This window comes from Rattus norvegicus, chromosome 1, assembly GCF_036323735.1.
Source record: "Rattus norvegicus strain BN/NHsdMcwi chromosome 1, GRCr8, whole genome shotgun sequence".
NCBI lineage: Eukaryota > Metazoa > Chordata > Mammalia > Rodentia > Muridae > Rattus > Rattus norvegicus.
The window spans coordinates 235,847,902-235,862,654 of NC_086019.1; positions in this window are offsets into that span (position 1 = coordinate 235,847,902).

A 14,753-nucleotide genomic window follows, 5' to 3' on the forward strand; every position below is an offset into this window, starting at 1 on the left:
CTGAGTCAAAGAGAGAGTGAAAGATCCCCCGCATCATTTAAACCCTGAGCAGCAACAAAATCTGCTTCTCGAGAAGCCGTGTGGACATACTATTCGTGCTGTAATGGAAAAAGAAAGCAGAGAGCTCAGCGGAGGCTGATAGGTGGGTGGGCAGACAAGGTGGTGTTGTCAAGGAGCTAGGTGCTAGAGAAGGTGGGAAGCAGCTGAATGGCCTCTGCTCCCTCCAGCCTTCTGGAAACGGCTGGAGTGCTAATGTGTGCTCATTAAGCGGCAGGCCCACTCCAGGGTGGACTTTGCTGGCCCCGTTTGCAATGCCAGGGGCCTTGCTCTGATGTTGTCATGGGGAAGTCATTGTCCTCCTGGCAACAGGTTACCTAGGTGAATGCCAAACAGCCAGTAGCTCCGGCCCAATGAGCAAGAGGCCTCTCCAGCGCCTGTCTCCCTCCTGCTTCACCCACCCTTTCCTTTCCCCCTCTCACTGTTCCATCCAGGGCACCACCTTAACAAGAGGCAGCAGTCTTTCTTCCACACAGAGATACTACAGAAGGCTCCTGTGGGAGGGAGGGCGTGACCGTGGCTCTTTCCTACTTCACACTTTTGAAAGCGTGATTGGCCTTGAGGCCACTCCCATTTCATTCAACATAATTAAAACGAGAACAGTTCTGGGAAGAGAAGCCCTTTCCACCCACTCTTACTTCGTATGTCACTGCAAGTTTCTCAGTGAAAGAAATTTGAAGCATAAGAAATACCGCCAGCGATGGTCAAAGTCTACAGCACAAAGGGAAATGAAGCCCTAGGGCAACCGGCCCGGGTCATTGATTGACCAGTTCTGTACAGTGACACCAAACAGTTCGACTAAAGCAAATCCTCGGTTGTTCGGAATTGACAGAGTCAACAAAGTATCTGGCAATTCTATTCAACCAAGGGATTTCTGTGCCAGTCCTGTCAAATGTTGCCCCATGCTCTGTGTAGACAAAGCCTGGAGGGGTAGAAATGAGACAGGTGGTACAGCTCTGGTGTCCAGTCTTGACCTTCTGACCAATCTAGCATCTCACCGGCAATGCCCTCGGGGCTTGGCATCCAAAGGGGCTACTTTTGGTATCGCTCAGGAAAGTGGATCTCAATCTGTGGGTCACAACCCCTTTGGAGATCAAAAGAGCCTTTTACAGGGGTCACATATCAGATATCCTGCACACCAGATATTTACATAATGACTCATAACTACCAAAATTACAGTTATGAAGCAGCAACAAAATAAATTTATGGTTGGGGGCGGGGTCACCACAATCTGAGGAATTGTATTAAAGGATCACAGCGGGGTTGGGGATTTAGCTCAGTGGTAGAGCGCTTGCCTAGGAAGTGCAAGGCCCTGGGTTCGGTCCCCAGCTCCGAAAAAAAGAACCAAAAAAAAAAAAAAAAAAAAAAAGAGGATATGGTAATCTTTCTCCTCATTGCAGCCATAATGTGTATGGCCAGCTCCAAGAAACTCAAGCTCTTAGAACGCATCTCTGACAACGGATGGTAGATTTTGCTGACTTGGAGACATTTGCTGAGTGACAGACAGTGGGGAAGAAAGAGCAGTGGTGGCTTAGCACATCCAGACTGGGAGACGAGGGACTGTGGGACCATGAGTAAGTCCCTTCTTCATCTTCCCTAGGGTCTGTTACTCATAACTGCCACAGACGATGTGGGTCTCGAAAGAGCACCTCTTCTCATGTGAGTGCAGAATCAGTCTCCACTGCCGCTTTACAGTCTCTAGAATGATACATATTTTCTGGTTATTTTCCGTTATAGCCAGAAAAGGATAGTTAATGAAAAGCTCCTCCAGGTATTTTTCTGATAAGCTGAGGTAGGTTCATTTAGACTGAACTAAAGGAACATGATGGGCCAGGAGAGGTTTCGGTTCTCTCTCATAATGTCACTAAGTCGGACAATGCTGACTTCTTGGACGGTAATAGTAGCGACAGCCGTCGTGACTGGCGTTGAGTGTTTACGAAGCGTCTTCCTCCTGTGCCTCTCCTCTCTTATGAGCTCTGCCACTAAGTCTTCATCGCCATAATGAAAGATCACTTGAAAGATATGAAAACCCAAGCTGAGAGATGAAAAGACTTGCCCCAAACCACAAATCCAGTTGAATGTGTGCTTCAGTGGGAGCTGGAACCCAAGTATGACTTTCCTGGGAACTTTACTGTTTCCCCAATATCCAGCTAGTAAGAGGACAAGGGACATTGCATTAGTCACCTTTCTTGTTGCTATGGCAACATACCTGGCAGAAATAAGGAAGAATTGGGGGGGGGGGTATTTGCCAAGTTGACATTTGACTCTCTCTCTCTCTCTCTCTCTCTCTCTCTCTCTCTCTCTCTCTCTCTCTCGTTTTAATTATTTTTTGAAACAACAACAACCAAAAAATGGTTACCCTCAGTGCTACTTCTTTTCATGGGTTATAACACCTGATTTTTTATTGATTATTTTATTTATTTTCATTTCAAATGTTGTCCCCCTTCCCGGTTTCCCCTCCACAAACCCCCTAATCCTATCCTGCCTCTCCTCTGTCTCTCTCTGTGAGGGTGCTCCCCGCCCACCCACTAACCCCTGATTCTAATCTCTCTCTTCTCCTCTCCTACCTGACTGACCTGAAATAAGTGATATCTGCCAGGAGGCCGTTACTGATTCCTGTGGGGGGTAATGGACTCATCTGTGTCCCCAGACTCAGCTCAATACTACACAGCTTCCCGGAGCTCCCTCCTTGGGCCTGTTTTCTTTTCTTGTGGTGCTGGGGATAGAGGCCAGGGTCTTAAAGGCTCTAGGTGTGGTGGTTTGACTGAGAATGGCTCCCTATAGGGTCATATAATTGAAAGCTTGGTTCCCAGTCAGTGGAAGTGCTTGTAAAGGATTAGACGGTGAGACCTTGGAAGAGGTATGCATCACTAGAGATGGACTTTGACATTTAAGTGGCCCAAGGCATCCACACTTAGCTTTCTCTCTGCCTAGTGCTTGTGGATAGGAAGCAAGCTCTCGGCTCCCTGTCCAGCACCAGGCCTGCCTCTCTGATGCCATGTTCCTCTCCATGACAGACATGGGCTTGCCCTCTGGAACCATGAGCCCCTAAAGTAAATGCTTTCTTTTTTGCTTTGGTCATGGGTTCCCTCGCAGTAATAGACGTAACTAAGACACATGGGGTTAATCTTCCCACCAGTAACTGTGCAGTTTATGAGGTAACTTCCATATTGCTTTGTTCATGAAATCTCCATGCTTGTGGTCCGAATGTGGCCACCATTGCATTTCAGGCAAAGTCCTTAAATGAAGCCAGTAAGTTACTGGGGTTGGCCCGTTAGTAATTAGTCAGCATGATGGTTGGAGCAGACATCAGGGAGGAAGAACCAGGGAAAGACAGTGTGAGAATTGGCCTTTATTCTCTGTGTTCAGCCTCAGAGCCTTGAGGAGAGTGGGGAGGGGTGGAACTGTGAGTAGAGAGAAAAAGAGCTACCCGTTGTATAAAAACCTTCCTTTAAGCCGGGAGCTATGCAGTTTCATACTGTACACCTTTGATCCTAGAATTTGGGAGGCAGAGGCAGGTGAAGCTCTGTGAGTTGAAGGGCAGCCTGGTCTACACAGTGAGTTCCAGGACAGCAAGGGCTACATAGAGGGGCCTTGTTTTAAAACAAAACAAAGCACCTTATTTTGTACCACTGAAGGTGCTTTAAACAACAACAGCGAAGGCTCAGAACCCAGTATCCAGGTGTCTACCTCTGCAGATCCTTACTTAATTGGTCTGGGCTGTACCTGAGCCTGGGGATTTCCCAACACGCCCTTTGTGATTCCAACTTGATGCTAACACTGAGATCTCAGACTGGCCACAAAGCCCTCAGGACAAGAAGACTCTATGTGTTATAGATATCCCCTTAAGACTGTTGAAAACTGAGATTTCAAGGACCCTCCTGGTGAGTTCACAAAGAGATTCGAGTTTAAAACAGTGGAGGGTCTCGATACAAAACTTCCTAAATATGTTTTGGGGATAAACCCAACACGTCAGTCATGGCTAAGTTGCTTGGCTTGATGGCTTAGAAATCATTCTATCTCCAGGTGTATGAGTCACACGAAGCCCCTTCTAACTGACTGGATTTTTCTTCTTCACTGAAGTGAGTGGATTGATCGGTTGTTTTGTCACGGCGCAGCTCAAGCCGGTGGGAGGGTGCCAGTTATCATTTGGAGAAAAGGTATCAATTTGAAGTACCAGAGACAGCGGGTGAATTGTGCTCGTGAAATAGATGTTTCGCTCTACTTTTTAATTTGCTCCTGTTTGAGTTAGCTGAGATTTCTTCTTTATTTTTAAAGAATGACATTTATACAGCCGCTTAAACTGCCAATCTGTTACATAAACAGCCTTGTTTTCCTGAAGGCTAGCGCCCCCTAGAGGCCAAATGTGTGTAGCGTTTTGGACTTCGGTCAGGAAAGGACCCTGATGTTTCCAGTAGCCTTATAATTTGCCACGCAGGTGAAGTAAATCGGACTATTTATTATAGCAAAGTGTCCCAAGAGAAGACAAAGGTGTCATAGTGGAGTCCCAACGCCAGACAACAATGCGACAAGGGGATAAGAAAAGCCCATTACAAAAAATGCTTTTCCCTGACATCAAATACAGGCTTCAGAACCGGATAGAAAGGCTGAGCCGAAGTCACGAGCTTTATACTCCCATACTGATGGAGGCCCTTCAACCTCTGCAGCTAAAGTGGGGTGAAATCTGAAGGTCTTCCAAACTTCCGCCACAAAGCTTGACGCATCAAACCGGTAAAGCCATGTGCTTTTGTTTCGTTTCTGATCGCTTTGTCCCCCACCTAACTCTCAGTAGTGTGAGTACTCATTTAAAATGCTATTCCCCTGCTGCCCACTCCACAGTGGGCAATTGGTGTCTGGCACAGGAAGATGAATTTTAATAGGACATCACAAGTAGTCAGTCGTATTGTTTCCCACAAACCAAGGGGAGTGCGGTCAAAAGCACTTGGGTGGTTTTTCTAATTAATGAGAGTTTGGGGCTCTTTAGAGGTAGAACATAGCTTTCAGTGCAGGAAGAGGCCATGCATGTGTGGTGGACCTCAGGGTTTTCCTCATACATATATGCCACACAACCTGAGACTGGCCTCGTACTGAATGCCTCTCTTGTATGTTACGATGCTTTCCCCAGCAGCTAAACTGAAATTGCCTGGGCTAACCCCTTGACTCCGAGTGTCAAAAAGCTAATGGGATCCATTAATTCTTTCTAATTGATTAGTGCTAATAAGCAAGGCTGAGTCCCCTGGTTTTCAACTCAGTGAGGATCAGAATGCCCTCCAGGGCTTGTTAAGACACAGACCGCTGGTTTCCACCTCCAAGGACTCAGCTCCTGCAGTAGAGCCTAGGAATCTGCATTTCCACAAGTTTCCAGAAGACAGTGCTGATGCTATAGACCTGGGCAACAGCATTTCCCACACTTTCTATGTTATTGGAGACCTTTAAGAAATGATTTGAGGGGGTTGGGGATTTAGTTCAGTGGTAGAGCGCTTGCCTAGGAAGCGCAAGGCCCTGGGTTCGGTCCCCAGCTCCGAAAAAAAGAACCAAAAAAAAAAAAAAAGAAAAGAAAAAAGAAAAGAAAGAAAAGAAATGATTTGAGGACCACACAACATTCCGGCTCTGTCACCCAGGGGCCAGACGGTCAGCTCTTTAAAAATGGTGTCAGTGAGTCCAGTGAGCAAGCAAATTTGGGGATTATTAATCTAGAACTGCAATTCTCAAAATTGATGGCACCTGATCAATCCCCAGAGGGCTTTTCTAGGGTGTACATTCCTGGTCCTTGATGAAATGAGATCTTGATTCATAATGTTGTTGGTGGGAGTTGGGCACTGAGGGGTTTGATGAACACTTTAAATGCTAGTACCCACCCGAGTGCCCAGCCTTTAGAAGTACATGTCCCAGGTTGAGCTCTTTCCCGAGATCAGAACCTACCCATCCAGAATTTCTGATTCTGTTGATCCAAGCTGTGGTGCTGGCATTTTGTGGGCTGCCCAGTTATTCAGTATTTTCAAATGCATTCAAGGCTGAGGTCCATCCGTTTGTACATCTGGATCATCAGTGGAACTATGGGAGTACTATGGAACTATGGAACTATGGGAACTACATGGGAGTGCACTCCATATCTCAAGTGTAGTGAGGTGGAAGGCCTGGAACTGAAACCGAGGTGAGTATGCTTATCAAGCCTCAAAGGGTGTCCTGATCCTGATACATAGTCATTTTAAAACTGTTCATCTAAGTCATCTCTTCCATTTAAACCACACACTTTTGAGAACAATCTTTGAAAACTACTAGTTTAGACCATTGGTATTGTCATCATTTCTGTTTAAAAAAAATAGGAACTTTTTTTTGGCAAACTGGTAGCAAATAGTTGTTGATTTAAATCTATACTCTGTTCTCCTTATTGTAACTTAACAGTTTGCATTTGGGGAGACGTCTAGAGCTATGATCTGAATGTTCCTATGTTGAGATTTCAACCAAAAAGTGGAGTCACTTGGAACTTGGGGGAAACTATTAAGTCATGAGAGATGCTTGCCCTCATAAAAGGCAGGTCCCAAGCTGCTTCCACCAGATGAGAACAGAGCAGGCAGGCACTTCCTGTATACCAGACAGTCTATACCCGACGTCCGGTGTGCTGGGACCTACACCTTGACCTCCTATCCTATCCTGAGACAGACTGTCCCGAAGTGTCTCTACTGAGGGTTACTCCTATAGCTGCTCAAACACGCTAAGGAGCCTGGAGTAATAACACAACAGTCAGAGCCAGATACCACCCAAGCCCAGTGCCTCCAGCATCTATAGTAAGTACTATTAACTCACAGCAAATCGGAGTACAAAACTGGAAGGCTCCCCAACTCATAAATCTCTAAAATTCCATAGAAAATTTCACTTGGAAACAAGAAGTGCACGCCTTTAAGCCCAGCACTCAGGAGGCAGAGGCAGGAGGATCTCGGAGTTTGAAGACAGCCTGGGCTATAGATTGAGTCCCAGGACAGCCTGGGCTACACGGAGGAGCCCTTTCTCCATCACATCCCTGTCCCTGCAAAAAAGTCATGAATAAACAAATAAGTACCAGGCGTGGTAGCCCATGCTTTAGTCTCAGCACTGGGAAGACAGAGGCAGGCAGAACTTTATAAACCTGAGACCGGCCTCGTCAACCTAGTGACAGGACACTAACTAACCCAAAATACAAAGCAAACAAGGGCAAAGCACACAGGGGAGCTTGTCCTGGTGCTCATGGTCTAGAGGGGGCTTAAGAACAGGCGTTTCTGTATCACTGATGTCAACCCACAGAGATTCAAAGCCGGCACTGACTGCCAGCCTCACAGGTGCCCTGCTTCTTGCTCATTAGTGACTTCCAAAGATCCTCATGATTTAGAGTAGCAGGAGGTGGGTGTTTCCCTAAAATGTCTGAATGTATTCATATTTATATATATATATGTGTATATATATATATGTATATATATCCCAGCTTGTAGATAACACCAGGGGACAGAAGTAATGTGTACCTTCTAAGCCTCTGAAAATCCAAAATGTCTGTTCTTGGGTAGAAGTTTATAAATTACAAATCAATTGAGAACAACAACAACAAAAAAAAGTGTCTCTTCTCTTCCCATGTCTGATATTATCTGACTCTTTTTACTTTGATTTTGTGTGTGTGCATGCATGTATGTGAGTGCCTATGTGTATGCTTGCATGCATATGTACATGTGTGTATGTGAGTGTGAATGTGCATGTGTACATATGTTGTATGAGTGTGTGGCATGCTCTGAGGAGCACATTTGCACCTCGGTACCATAGCTTACTGAGGCCTCACTCTCTCCAGCACTCAAGCCTTTTAAATTTAGCACCCTGAAATGCTACCTTGGATCAATATCTTTTTCCACTCCATATAACACCTCATTTTTGCTTCATTTATAGAGCAAATCTCCTAATAAGCTTTGGTTACAGTCCCCATGTCACCTCCCTCCATAGCACCATGCCTTTCTCCCACACGTCACCAAGGCCACCAGTGACGGCCATCTGGCTAAATGACTTGAAAATTCTCAGTCCCCATGCTATTTGGTGTCAGCAGGCTTGGCATGCATTTTCTCTTCGATATACTTTACTTGGGTCCCTGAAATCCTGGTTTTCCTCTGCCTTCTTTACCTGTCCTTCTTTGACTCTCTGGTCTGTAAGTGTGTCAAGCTCTGTCCTTAGGCCTCTGTGTCTCATCTCTTACACTGATTCAGTACACTGGCGTTCTTGTCTAGTCTCCTGGATTTAAATACCATTATGTTAATAACTCAAGTTCTTGGAGTCTTAATGCCTGTGAACTCTAGTTTAGGGCATCTGTCTAGTTCACAGATGGATTTGTGCAACCTACGGGCATCTCAAACCTGGCATTTTCATAACTGGCTCTTTCCCACCATAAGGAGTAGCGTTTCTGTCCTTCCTAAGACAAACAGTTCTTCTCTGCTCTTTTCCTCTGTGATTGGCAAGGCCTGTCCATCAGCAAATCTTGTTAACTCTACTTTCACGGCTTCTCCAGAGTCCACATTCTCACAGCCTTTGCCTCTACACAGTGGTCCAAATCCTACTTGTGCCTTTCTTGGGTTCAAAACTGGGCGCCAACCTCCAGCCTTCAGCCTTGTCTCCCTTCAGTCTGTTCTCCATAAATAGTCTTTAAACCAGCGTCAAATCCGACACTCCTTTATTCAAGCTTCCATCTAAGAGTAAAGGCCAGTGTATGTAAGGCCCTTTGTCATAGGATGCTCACCCCCCTCCCCACCATGGGCCTTGTCCTTCTCTGAGCTCTCTGGTCTTGTTTCCTGTCATTGTCCCTTTATAATTCTGTTTTTCTTATGGGGTTACCAATGACTTTGGGCATTTGTCCAGTTCTTTCTTTGGTATTGGGGTGGCTCTATAATGATGTCAGCTACAATCGCTGCCATCTGAAGCTCCCCCTTCCTAGTACCCCCTTGCTCTTTTTCTCCTTGCTGTGTAACAGTTTCTTACCATTTGACACCCATAGCCCCGCTCTCCAACTAGAATGGGGACATTCGAGTCTTTTCACTGGAATGATATGTACTCCATATTGTGTACTCCATCACATTGTACCTAATAGTCACGATCTCGTGACTGGGGTTTTGGCCTAGAGAGGAGGAAATAGGATCCATGGATTTTGAATTTTCCCCTGCCCCTTGTTAACAATAAAGATGGTAAGTGGGGTATAGATATTTATTTCCAAAGTCATTTTTAAAAGGACATAATAAAGAATAACATTTGAACTTTAAAAGCCAAAGTCACATGCAGTTTTAAAATATGGAGGGAGCCATGAGAACACGGGGCAAAAAGAGATTAAAGAGTTGACTCCAGGGAATGGGAACTTGAGGAAACGGAGACACAGGAGAGGGACTGTGTAGTTGGTATTTGGGGGTTGTTTTGTTTTGTTTCATTTTTTTTCTTGTTGTTTTAAGCATCAGTGAACAATTTAACTACAAAAGGATTCTGCTTTGATAGAAACGAAATTTAAATTCAAAAAGAATATTCAATATCCTAAAAGGGTGGATGAAATACAAGGGTGTCTTGGATATTTCTTTCAAAGCAGTGAGATCTAGAAGGCAGAAAATAGCTACAGACACGGAGGGGCTGGGTGCTCTAGTCAGCGTCCTCGTCCTGACACTTAGAGAACTTGACATCCAGAGGAAGAAAGTCAGCACGGATGCAGCGCGCCCTTGGCTGCACAGAAAGCCTCAAGAAAACACGAAGAGTGGAGCTCGTGTGGGCTCCGTTTTCTAATAAGAACCCAATAAGATTAGAAATAGATGATGTATCAAGAGAGCTTTGGAAATTTAGAAAATTCTTTTTCTCCCTTGATGTAGCCTGGCTTTCAACAGCTCTTTCCCCCTGGGGACACACTACATAAAAGCTTCATTTGACAGTCAAAGCTGAGCGATGACTTTGGCATCCTAGCCAGTGACTGTCCTGCCCCCGAAGCATTGAAATTCATTGATTAAAAGGATAGGGAGCCATATGGCATCTTGATTTAAAGAAAATAAAAAATACATTAAATAATTCCTAACGTATCATATACATTATTCATAAGCGTGGCCATAACTTTACATCCACTGTCACAAGCCCGTCAATCAACTGATGAAAAGATGTGGAATTGCCTGTCTCTGCTACACGTCTATGACCATCCTTGGCCAGCTTCTCTGTGCTTCTAGTGAGCACAAAGGCAACAAGATTTACTAATGGAAGGGGTTTTCTGGCATGGTCGAAAAGGTCTTTAAAGTAGATAGATCACTTCTCAAGGTGATGTGCCTGGTACAGTCATTTTCCTGAGCCCAACTTCAGACCAGCTGCATCAGAGGACCTAGAGGATGTAGGCAGATTGTGCATGCAAATTGCACATAAGTGAAACGTAAGAGTCTACACTTCCTGATGGGCTGTCAGTAGACGTTTGTGTGTGCCAAAGTGTGAATTTACACCATCCATCAACACTAGTCACCTCAGATAATACTGACTGCATGAAAATCACGTACGGGAGTCAACTCTGGTAGCGACTGAATGGACGTTTGTGGTGGATTCGCAGCTTAATCCTAATGAAAGTCTTGAGAGTAACTACCTGGCAAGCTTGAAACACAGCTATTTGTGGGTTTTGCTTTTAATTAAATTTCATCATGGCTCATTAGCCGGAAGAGCGGAGTGGGGTGTTAGACACATTTAGGAGGTGTAGTCTCACCTCAGGTGCTCACTGCTCTGAAGAATCTTCACAGAGGATGCATTCCCAAACAAAGGAAACTGCTTTAAAAATAATGCAAAACGTTCACAAATCTTTTAGCATTTTACCTTAAGAAATTTGAGAGTCCTGGAACGATAATAAACAAACAAAGCTAGGCAGAGAGGCACACTGTTAATCCCAGTACTGAGGAGGCAGAGGCAGGCAGATCTCTGAGTTTGGGAGCCAACCTGGTCTACAGAGCAAGTTCTAGGACAGCCAGGGCTACACAGAGAAACCCTGTCTCAAAACAACAACAAGGAAAGAAATTCTAGAGTTCTTAAGTTTTCCAGACAAATGAACAGGAATGCTTGAACAACTGTGTTAAGTGCAGGACAGCAAAAACTAAGATCAGTCTGGGTATCTGTATCAACATTTGATTCATCTGAAGATATGAAAAAGTAATGTTGAATGCACACTTTCAGGTAAAGAGCAGAAATAAATTTGGAAGCTCTGTTGTATAACCTGGAAACTTGGTTAAAACAATATATTACAGTCCACCCCCCCCCCAAAAAAAAAGCCTAAGAGAACATATTTTAAATGGCCTTCCTACCAGGACTATAACTCTGGGAAGTAATGACTGTTAACAAAGTAGTTATTTCACATATGAGAAATTCTAAACATTTAAACATATGAATTTTAAACATTTAAATAAGATTAAGCAGTGTCTGTCAGTTTAAAACACTTCTTAATCTTAGAAACAAATACACAGAGTTTCAGGGGGCTGGAGCAATGTCTCAGAGGGCCATTAAGAGAGCGCTCTCTGGGGGTTGGGGATTTAGCTTAGCGGTAGAGCGCTTGCCTAGCGAGCGAGGCCCTGGGTTCAGTCCCCAGCTCCGGAAAAAAAAAAAAGAAAGAAAAAGAAGAAGAAAAGGGAAAAAAAAGAAAGAGAGCGCTCTCTGCTCATCCAGAGGACCTGGCTTTGATTCTCAGCGCCCAGCACCAACACAGTAGCTCACAACCATCTGATCCAGGAGAAGTCAGGTCCTCACTGAGCCTCTGTGGGTACTGCCTGCGTGTGGTACTCAGACATACAGAGGCAAAACACCTACCCATTACACGTAAAATGAAAATAAATCTTATAAACTGAATCCAGATAAGCTTAGACTAGTACTACAGTTTGTTTCTGGTGTGTACCCGAATGTGCATTAGACTCTTGGGCTCCAGCCTGTGGCAATACTGTGAGTTGGAACTTCTAGGAGTTGTGGGGCAAAGGGAAGGAAGTTGAGGCTTTAGGGGCATGCACTTGAAAGGGCTATTGAAACCTAGTCCCTTCCTCTATCTCTCTGCTTCCTGGATGCCAAGAGATGAGTAGTTTCTTCAGGCACGTGCTCTCTCATGGTGTTCTAGACTACAGGCCTAAGAGCAGCGAGGTAGTGAAGCATGAGCTCAGCCTTCTGAAACCATGAGCTCAAAGAAAGCTTTCCCTCTGACGGGTACTCGGCTACAGTGACAGAAAACTAAATGACATGGACATCGACTTCTTTCTCACCCAAACAGAGGTCAGAAGTAGGCTGCATGCTAGGACTAATATGCTGCCTTCAAAGTGTCATCAAGGACCAAGGTTCTTACCTTCATGGACGTCTCTCACATCCTCATTCCACAGCTACACACGGAAGGACAAGAGGGAAGCTTCCCAAGAGTCAGTACCTCAGTCCCAGTAAAAGCGTAAGTAGCTGGAAAGGAGGGTTTTAACTTACGTTACTAGCAGAATTCAGATCCCAGAGCTTCAAGGCAAAAATGGAGAACAAAGGTCATTTTAAACACTCAGAAATGCTGAGGAAAATAAGGGGAGATGTATTTCAAACTGTGTTTGAAAAGAAAAATGGAGAAGCCACCATGAAGTGGCAGAAGTGAGGAAATAAAGACCCATTCTGCAAGAGAATGTGGGCTCACAGAACCCCCCAGTATATCCTGAATGGGTCACTAGCCTTACATTTATGTGGAAGACAGAGGTGCTGGGGTTCATAGGCTTTCTATTGGGGCTGTATTGGCAAGAATGAGGTATTCTATCCCAGAAGCTACATGGACAGCCCTGGTGTGCTAGGGAATGAACGGGAGACTAATGTGGAGCACTGGGTCAACAACTGAGAGTCAGGTAGCAAACCATGCCACCTCGGCATGCACAGTTCACTGCAGCATAGTGACAAATGTCTACTGTAGTCCTAAGTGGACCAGGCAACCACAGATTTCCATTACAGTAGAAGCCTGTGAGGACTAGAGCCCCTCGTAGAGCCCTGTGAAGGTGGAGACTTCCTGCCTCCATCAATCACAACATGGCCATGGTGTCTCCTCCCTCCCAGCACTCACATCCCACCTGGGAGAACACAGTGGACATGGGAACTGTGAAGACCTGGGCACAGTTAAATCGAAAGGGGGAAATTAAACTTGAGACAACTATTGACATGAGGCTGAGTTTACTAGATTTGATTTATAAAGTTTTGGCTTTTTTCATTCTACTTGTCTATGAATAGGAACTACTGATGGAATCAGATCCATTGATAAAAATTTCTCGAGTAGGGAGTTGTTCAGCTTCCATGGTTATGTGAGCTTTCTGTTGTTTTTTTGTTGTTTCTGGTTTCAATAGCCCTTTCAGGTGCATGCCCCTAATGCCTCAACTTCCTTCCCTTTGCCCCACAACTCCTAGAAGTTCCAACTGCCTCACAGACTGTGGCAACTTGATAGGATGCATGGGATTATTTCGATCTTCTAGAAAAAAATGTCGGACATCACTGGGAGGGGAAGGAGGCTCGATGCTGCAGGGTAGGGAGATGCTAGGGCAGTGAGACAGAAGTGAGTGAAGGGTTGGAGGAGCATCCTCATCGAGTCAGAGGGGAAGGGGAGAGGAGGGATGGGATGGGGATTTATGGATGGGTAACAGGGAAGGGGGATATCATTTGAAATGTAAACAAATAAAATGATTAATAGAAAGAAAGAGAAAGTAAATGTTTTTATTTTGAGTTAGCTATAGGCAGAAATTTCCTATACAGAACTCCAGTGGTTCATACTCTAAGATCAAGAATTGATAAATGGGACCTCATGAACCTGGAAAGCTTCTATAAGGAAAAGGACATAGTCAATAAGACAAATTGGCATTCTACAGATTGGGGAAAAAATCTCCACTAACCCCACATCTGAGAGAGGGCTAATATCCAAAATATATAAAGAACTCAATAAGCTCACCACAAAAACCCCAAACAACCCAATCAAAAAACGGGGTATAGAACTAAACAGAGGATTCACAATAGGGGAATCTCGAATGGCTGAGAAGCATCTAAAGAAATGTTCAAATCCTTAGTGATCAGAGAAATGCAAATCAAAATCACCCTGAGATTCCACCTCACACCAGTCAGAATGGCTCAGATCAAACCTCTGGTGACAGCACACGTTGGTGAGGATGTGGAGAAAGAGGAGCACTCCTTTTGCTGGTGGGATTGCAAACTGGTACAACCACTCTGGAAATCAATCTGGAGGTTCCTCAGAAAATTGGAAATAGACCTACCTAAAGATCCAGAAATTCCACTCGGGAATATACCCCAGAGATGCCCCACCATGCCACAGGGGCACATGCTCCACTATGTTCAAAGCGGCCTTATCTGTGATAGCGAGAGCTGGAAACAACCCAGATGTCCCACAACAGAAGAATGGATACAGAAAATGTGGTTCATTTACACAATGGAATATTACTTAGCTATTAAGAGCAAGGACAGCTTGGGGTTTGCAGGCAAATGGATGAAACTAGAAAATATCATCCTGAGTGAGGTAACTCAGACTCAAAAGGATACACATGGTATGTTCTCACTAATAAGTGGATATAAGCCAAAGGGCAGGGGGAAGTACAGAATACCCAAGATGCAGTCCACAGAACTGAAAAAGGTCAACAACTGAAGGGCCCAAGAGAGGACACCTCAGCACCACTGGGAAGGGAGAAGAAAGCAACCACAGG